Raw genomic sequence first — 9,602 nt, forward strand, 5'->3', positions numbered from 1 at the left:
AAAATGAAGCATTGTGAATTATGACCAGGATGAGAACTATTGATTTTTGTCTTAGCCTTGAGAAGTCTCACTATTCAGCACTACAGTGAGCCTTGGATATTTGGTCTTTGAATGCATCACTATCAGCCTGACCCGCCGACACTTCCTGCATCACTATAGACCTGACCCCTCACACTTACCGCCTTAATATCAGTGTGAACCCCTCAAACTTACTGCATCACTATCCATCTGGCGTCCTCACATTTACTGCGCCACTTTCACTTCGAGACCCTCATTTTGACTGCGTCACTATCAGCCTGACTGCCAAACACTTACTTTGTCACTATCAGTCACGCCCTTAAACTTCCTATGTTACTATTACCCTGACTCCTGACACTTACTGTGTCACTATCAGCCTGACTCCATCACACTTATTATGTAAGTACCAGACTGACGTCTCACACTTACCGTGTCACTACAACACTGCTTCCTCAAACTTACTATGTCACTATCACCATGACCCTCTCACATTTACTGCGCCACAATCACACTGACCACCTCACACCTACTACTTCACTCTGAGCTTCAACACTCACACTGACAGCGTCACGAACAGCCTGACCCCCTCATGCTTACTGCGTTGGTATCTCTCTGATCCCCTCAGAATTACTGCATCACAATCATTCTGACCCCCTCATACTTAATGCGTCACTATCCCTCTGGCACCCTCATACTTCGTGCATCACTCACACCCTGACACATGCGCACCTACTGCATCCCTATCAGCCAAACCCCACTCACTAACAGCGTCACTCTCTCTCTAACTTGCTCACACTTAATGCATCACCATCACCTTGACATTCTCTCACTTAGTGCATCAATATCAGCCTGACCCCCTCACGCTTACTGCATCACTAACAGCCTGATCCCTTCAAATGTACTGTGTCACTATCAGACTGACCCACTCATACTTCCAGCATCACTATCACCTTGACCCCTCAAACTTAGTGCGTCCAGATCACACTAAACCTTTTACTCTCCTTGCGTCACATTCAGCCAGACCTTGCACACTATCACTCTGACCTCCTCATTCTTGCTGCATCACTATAACTCTATCCCACTCACGCTGTGTGTGTCACTATCACCCTGACAACTCATGCTCACTGCACCACTATTATCCTGACTCCATCACAATTAGTATATCATTATCAGCCTCACCTCTTAAACTTACTGTGTCACTCTCAACCTGTCCCCTCACATTTCCTGTGTCACTCTCAATCTGACACCCTCAAAGTGTCTCATCACTGTCGCCCTGAACACGTCACACTTAGTGCATGGGTGTCTTCCTGAAACCTCACGCTTATTGCATCACTATCATCCTGAGCGGCTCACACTTACTGCGTCACTAGCACACCAACACTCTCACCTTTATTGCGTCACTATTGGCCTGACACCTCACACGTACTGCATCACTATTAGCCTTACCCGCTCACACGTTTTACGTCACGACTACCCTGACCACCCTCACAATTGCTGTGTCGCTATTAGCCTAAGCCCCTCACTATCATGCTGATCAAGCTCATAATTACAGCATCACTATCAACCTGAACCCCTAACACTTTTTCTGTCATTGTCACCCTGACCCTCTCACATGTAATGCGTCACTGTCACACTAAGACACTCACACTTTCTGCGTCATTATCAGCCGGACCCGCCGGCACACAGCGTCACTATCAACCTAACCCCTCACACTTGCATGCCTCAATATCAGCATGAACCCCTCACACTTACTGCATCACTGTCCATCTGCCATCCTCACACTTACTGAACCAGTTTCACCTTGGCATCCTCATTTTTACTGCGTCACTATCAGCCTGACAACCACACACATATTGCGTCACTATCAGTGATGCCCTCGCACTTCCTATGTTAATATCACCCTCACTTCTAAAACCTACTGCGTCACTATCAGCCTGACTCCATCACACTTTTTGTGTCAGTACCAGACTGACGCCTCACGCTTACCATGTTACTAAAACTCTGCCCCATCACACTGACTGCGTCACTATCAGCCTGACCCCTCAGACGTATTGCGTCAATATCACCCTGACCCACTCACACTTTTTGTATCAGTTTCAGTCTGAGGCCTCGCACTTACTGTATAACTAAAACTCTCCCCCCTCACAATGACTGTGTCATTCTCAGCCTGACCCCTTCATACTTACTGTGTCAATATCAGTCTGATCCCTCAGACTTACTGTGTCACTCTCACTCTGATCCTCTCTCATTTACTTTGTCACTCTCACCCTGACCTCCTCACATTTATTGTGTCACTATCACCCTGACCCACTCACACAGTCTTTGCCATTTTATTGCGTCCCCATCAGCCTAACCACCACACACTTATTGCGTCACTTTCAATCACGCCCTCACGCTTCACATGTTACTATAACCCTGAATCCTTACACTTATTGTGTCATTATCAGGTTGACCCCTTACACTTACTGTGTCACTATCAGCCTGACTCCATCACATTTATTGTGTCATTATCAGACTGACGCCTCACACTTATCTTGTCACTAAAACACTGCCCGGTCACATTGACTGTGTCACTATCAGCCTGACCACCTCACACTTACTGCAACACTATCGCAATGCCCCTCTCTCACTTACGACTTCATTTACACCCTGACAAACCCACACTTGCTGTGGCACTATCACACTGAGGGCTGTACACTTAGTGTCACTGTCATCCTGACCCCTTACACTTACTGCGTCACTATCACACTGGTATCTCACACCCACCGTGTCACTATCATCCTGAGCCACTTACACCTATTGCGTCACTATCACTTTGACCCCAACACACTAACTGCATCAATATCAGCCTGACCATTTCACACATACTGTGCCAGTACCAGGCTAACTCCCTCACATATACTGCGTCACAATCAGGCTGACCCACTCATGCTCACTGCGTCACTATCACCCTGACTCCCCACTCTTACTGCGTCAACAGCATTGTGCCCCCATTAACTTACAGCGTAACTATCATCCTGAGAACGTCACACTTACTGCGTCAAGATCAGCCTGATGCCCTCAAACTTAATGCGTCACTATCAGCTTCAACACTCACATTTACGGCGTCACTTCTAGCACTACCCCTGCACACTTAGTACATCCCTAACTGCCTTACCCCCTCGCATTTACTTCATCACTATCAGCCTGAGACACTCACACTTACTGCTTTACTACAACCTGGCCCTGTGAGTGCATCTTCATCACTGTCACCCTGACCCCTTGTCCATACTGCGTCACTATAAGCCTGGGCCCTCAAATGTTCTGCGTCACTATCACACTGACATCTCACAAACACTGCGTCAGTATCACCCTGACCCCTCACAATTACTGCATCACTACAACCTGACCTCCTGAAAGCATCTGCGTCACTGTCACCCTGACCCCATCACATTGCTATGTCACCATCACAATAACAGTCTGCTTCACTGTCATCCTGACACCTCACACTCACTGGACCACTACCATCCTCCCCCTCATAGTGACCTGTCACTATCATCCAGAGCCGCTCACACTTATTGCGTTCCTATCCCTCTGCTCCCAGCACACTTTCTGCGTCACTATCAGCCTGACACTCGCACACTTCCCGCATCACTATCAGCCTGACCTCTCACAATTTCACCGTGTCTATCAGTCTGACTCCTCACATTTCCTGGATCTCTATCACCTTGTCACTTAACACTTACTGGCCAGTATTAGCCTGACGTCCTCAATATACTGCATCAATATCAGCCTGAACACTCACACTTACTCTGTCAGAATCACGCTGACCCCCTCACACTCACTGCATTACTATCACCCTGTCCCCTCTCACTTCCTGCATTAGGATCACTCAGACTCACTGACACTTACTGCATCACTCAGCCTGACCCCTCACACATACTGTGACACTATCAGCCTGACCCCACCACACTTGCTGCATCTGTATCAGCCTGACCCCCTCACACTTACTGCTTCACTATCAGACTGACCCTCACACTTACTGCATCACTAACAGCCTGACACCTCACACTCACTGCATCACTATTCCCCGAACACCTCACTTTTATTGGCCACTATCTGCCTGACGCTCACAACTTACTGTGTCACTACCAGCCTGAACGCACACACTTACTCCCTCACTATCACCCTGACTGTCTCACACTCACTGCGTCAGACTCTGGCTGAACCCATCACACTTACTACGTCACTTTCACCCTCCCACTTTATGTGTCAGGATCAGCCTGACACAGTAACACTTGCTGCATCACTATCAGCCTGATCTCCTTCCAATTACTGCGTACACTATCAGCCTGACCACTCACTCTTACTCCGTCACTGTCACACTGACACCTCACACGAAGTGCTTCACTATCACCCTGACCAATTCACACTTACTGCGTCACTATTGGTCTGATCCCTCAGACTTACTGCATCACTATCACTCTGACCCCCTTCACTGCGTAACTATCGGCCTGATCCACTCACACAGTCTGCATCACTACCACACTGACACCTCACCCTCATTGTGTCACTATCATGATCACTCCATCAGTCACTGTCAGCCTGATCCCCTGTAATAGAAAAGTATCATTTTTTGTGAAATCTGTGAAAGCATGGTTGAAACAAAGAAGTATGGACCTAACTTTGCAAAAAGACAGAAAAAATGTAAAGTTCAACCTAATTTACAGCTGACTGTCACCGCCAATAATCTATTATATCAGCAGTCAATGAATTAGAAAAAAACAACTCCATGTGTGGAAAGGAACTCGACTGATCCAGGTTCCTGGCTTGAGGTGTGATAAGGCAAGGCGATATATAGTATAAAGGGAATATGTGAAAACCGTCAGGCGTCCATTTTATGAGGCGTCTTGCAAATGTGTCGGTCCATTCCGCAAATTTCAAAAATAAACTTTTTCATTGCTCTTCGTAGCATTTGCGTCGAGTTGATTGAAATTCCACGTCAGTAAACTCGGGGGCTCGCCTGGGACCCTGCGACTGGGTAAGATCTTGAAGATTCCCAGGAGGCGTACGCGCCACTTCCTTGAATGTCTTTCACTTCATCTCGAGCGCTGAATTGGCCCCTTAAAGTGAGAGGACTGGGGATAAGTGGATCGCCCCAGAGTCGCGTTCCGAATCGAATAGGGTCAGGGTAAGAGTTGTGGCTAAAATAATCCGACATAGAGACTCGTTCGAAGAGAACAGATGAACCAGGAAGAGGGACCAGTGAACTCTCGTGCCGTATTCGAGTAAAACTCTCTAGAGAGTTTAAGAGACAGCAAGATTAACGGTGGTTTGAGACTTGGAGCCACCATGGGCAGCGTTGGAGACACCAAAGCTGTACCGGTTACGTGGGTTCTTGGTTTGTGAAAACCAAGGCAATGAGGTGGTCACGCCCAATGAGAGGGGACCTCCAGAGGTAAAAGCAAGTTATATTGGCAAAGAGAAGACTATGGTATCGTGAGAGAGAGAGAGAGATAGACAGATAAACAGACAGAGAGACAGACAGAGAGATGAACACTTTTCCAACATCCATGAAAATCGGCTCCAGCAAGAGCGAACAAAAAGAGGGTCGACAGACAACTCGGAATGGTCAAGAAAAAATACAATATATGCTAAATAATTATGGCCCAGTTTCTGTAAAGCAGTTAAAAATGTAAATCAAGGAATATGTTTTTCTGGAGGAAGGAAGTTTTAGTAACATTTAATTGCAAATGCGGCGGTCACCGTTGGAGGAGAGAGAGAAGGAGAAACGGAAGGGTAAAATAGAACCTGTGAATTGGAGTGCTTTTCACATGTTGAAGGCTGAGCCTGATTTCAGGGAAAGAAAATCTCGAAATAAAGATAGATCAAATACACGTACAAACACCAGCGCACATGCACACACACACGGAAAACAACCTAATGAAGCTGGACAGTGTCTTAAGACTGGATCAGATCCTGACCTTAATTGGTGCCCTCGAAGAGCTACACCCCCCCTTACGAGATCTACTTCACGAAGATTCCAAGTCAACGTTTGCCGCCTCAGGGTCTGCTGAATCATCAATAGCATGTCGTACCCACAATCAATTGAAGCAAGAATCCCTAAAGAAGTCGAGACAATGTCCCAGTACCTTTAGCGCCTCACGAAAGTCGATACCATCTATTGTGGCCTGATACCACCCAAAGACATAACACCGGCAGATATCACACCGTATGAGGCATACCTGAGGAGCAGCTTCATCAATGGAATGAAGTACGAAACAACAAAATAGGTAATAATATACGTGTATTACCTGGGACGTGGGAAAGTTGAACTAGATAGAACAATACGTGATACATGCTGAAAAACTACTGGCTCAAGAGAATCACAACCGGAAATTAAAGATGGAACAGCAATCACATGAACCTCAGCTTATTGTGATGCAAATGGTCGTTCAACCATTGGAATGAGGGACTGTGGGAAAAGAGAGAGGCACAGGTTGAGTTCGCAAAAGAGGAAGGGATTGCAAAAGTGCACTTGCAGAGATAGATCTTGCTGGTGCTTTTTTTGTGGAGCAATGGACCACTGGTCAAGACAGTGCCCGCACAGACAGCCTCAATCGGTCCTGGAGGCTAGACAACATGGTGACTGACAGGGGACGACTGAGGTTGAGGTGGGCAGGCTACAAGTTATAGGTTTCCTTTATACTTGGCAACGAAGAATCCCTAATGCTAATCACTTCTACTAACCTAACGGCCACTGAGATGTATCCCAACTCTATATTGAACATTGAGATTGCGAAGTGTGGACAATATGTTCAATATAACAATGATGCGTATATGTCGATGCCTACCTCTATGTTATATGTGGAAGGTACACCAGTTACCTTTTTGGTAGATACATGGCCAGCATATTGACTCCTCAAATCAAGACAGTTCAGAGAGTTGACACTAATAAAGATGAGTAGAATGTTCCTGAACTCAAAGGAGGCATCAGGCGTCGTGATATGAGAGTTTTACCTCACCCATATTGTGTGAAATCAGTAATGTGTATCCATTCTAATTCTCAATTTTGTGAGCGGAATTCTGTCCTTTACATTTGATGGCTCGGGATCTCATAGTGAGACTGGGGTTGTATTTGCTCAGTACTCCGACGGGCTTGCAGGTAATTCAAAGGGAGAATTCACAAGTGTAAACTGTAAAATACAACCCAAGACCCCTGGTGTATGTCTATGAGTGGCGATTAAGCCAGAGAGCAATGAGTTCAGTGAGCAATTCACTCGCCCTGGAAGCAGGTAACCATGTTAATCCTATTAACACCCATTTTTTTTGCGGGAATATGCTGCACTGCACAGCACACATACACCACGATATCCCTGAGGAACCATAAGAGAAGTATTGGTTCAGGAGATTGGTTAAACCAGGTCAGTTGTTATTGTGCGAATTTTATTGAAGGGATGACAGATGTGCAGTCAGTGTGAACTTTTGTAAAGTACCTGCGACGGCAAGCAAACTCTATATTTTTGATGTGGAATGCTATGCTCCTCGGGTGACACTGGCGAAGGTGTCCAATGACTGGTGGCAGGATTTGGGGCCATGGGGACTAAAGGCATAAAGAACGAAATGTTGGCTGTTCTGGGACAATGTGGGTATGTGGTTCAATGCAGATGTGCGGACATATAGGAAGAAATTAATTTGTCTAATTCAGGCAATAGAACAGTCGAGGTAACCCCCTCTAGCCCTGAAGAGCAGAGAAGGTTGGCCTGCCGTTTCCCTAAGATAAACTTCTCAGACCCAAGATTAAAAACGGTCCCTACTGAATTATGGGTAAAAGGCAAACATGATGTGGGGCATATACGAGGTTGTGAACCAATACGAGTAACCACGAAGTCGGAGTATCGTCCTTGCAGAGCACAATACCCGTTAAAACCCGAGGCCAAGGATGTAGTTACTCCAGTCTTTCAGTCCTTCCCAAAGGCTAGAGAGATAATCCCCTCTGTAAACTCACCGGTGGGAACTCCCATTTTTCTGATCAAAAAGCCAAAAATTCCAAGTGAGCCGGAGGAATGGAGGTTTGTTCAAGACCTGCAGGCAGTCAATAATAGTGTTGTCCCGCGCGCATCAAATGTTCACAAACCCTATGCTGTATTAGCTCAATTTCCACCGGACAGTAAATGGTTCCCTGCTGTGGATTTAGAAAATACATTCTTTAGTGGAATGGTGCATCCAGATAGTCAATTCTGGTTCACTTTTTCATTCAAATGGAAATCTTATGAGTTCACACGACTTTGTCAATGTTACTGTGAGTCACCCACCATATATAATGAGGCTCTATGCAGGAGTTTGGATACTCTTGTTTTAACCCCTGGGTCTGCACTTCTGCAATCTGTAGACGATTGCTTAATAGTAGCACCGACAGAGGAACAATTTGAGAAGGATTCCTATGCGTTGCACGAGGGAAGGGCACAAAGCCAGTCTCGCAAAGCTTCAATTTATGCAACAACAGGTGAAGTTCTTCAATCACGTAATATCTGAACAAGGGAAGACCATTGGTCAAGATAGATTGCAAGTAATTCAGCAAATTCCAAGGCCTCACATGAGGAAACAATTGCTATCCTTTTTGGGCATACGCTCCTACTGAAGAACGTTTATCCGACATTACACAAATCATGAGGCGCCCTGAGGTGATATGGCCCATGGAAAAGGGTAGCAGAACCAAGGTCCGTTGCAATGGATCCCAACGGCCGAGTTGAACTGAAAAAGACGTTTCAAAGTACACCTACACTGGGGATTCCGAATCCAAACAAGCCTTCTGTCAAATGGCAGATGAAAAACATCGCTGCATGACATCTGTGTTGTTGCAGGATCATGGGGGAAAATTCAGGCTGGCAGCTTATTTTTCGGCTAAGCTAAACCTCGTAGCGGCAGGATTGCGGAAATGCCTGCAAGCTGTGGTTGCGATATAATCGGCTATGGCGACTTAACCAAACTGATCGCACATGCAGTATCCTTACTGCTTGCCGAGCAAAAGACAGCACATACGTCGGCAGTACGTTGACTCAGATACAATACTGTGTTCTTGGAGAAGCCTATCATTGCAATAAAACGATGTAACGTCCTTAATGCTGCTAGTCCTCTCACTAGAGAAGGAGAAGGAGACCCACATGATTGTATCGCTGTAATTAATGAAATGTGCTGCCTCGACAATTGCAGAATTCACCACTTCAGAATCTAAATATGGCGTTTATTTTTGTGGAAGGGTCAGCATTCAGGAGCAACGAGATAGGCCAGAATTGTATTGGGCATGCTGTAGGAACTACCCATGAGGTATTCAAAGCGGGATCACTCCCTCCACAACTGTCAGCGCAAGCAGCAGAGCTGGTTGCATTGACGGAGCCATGTAAATTGGCTAAGGGAAAGACAGCGAATATTTAACAGGTAGCAGATACGCAATCGGAGTTGCACATGATGTTAGAACCCTGTGGAAATACAGGGACTTCTTGACCTTCACCGGAAAGCCCATCACACACCTTGATCAGATTTCTGACCTCTTGGAAGCGGTCCTATTGCCTAAATCAATCGATGTGTGTAAATATGATGCCCAC

This window comes from Chiloscyllium punctatum, chromosome 29 (assembly GCF_047496795.1).
Source record: "Chiloscyllium punctatum isolate Juve2018m chromosome 29, sChiPun1.3, whole genome shotgun sequence".
In the NCBI taxonomy this organism is placed as follows: domain Eukaryota; kingdom Metazoa; phylum Chordata; class Chondrichthyes; order Orectolobiformes; family Hemiscylliidae; genus Chiloscyllium; species Chiloscyllium punctatum.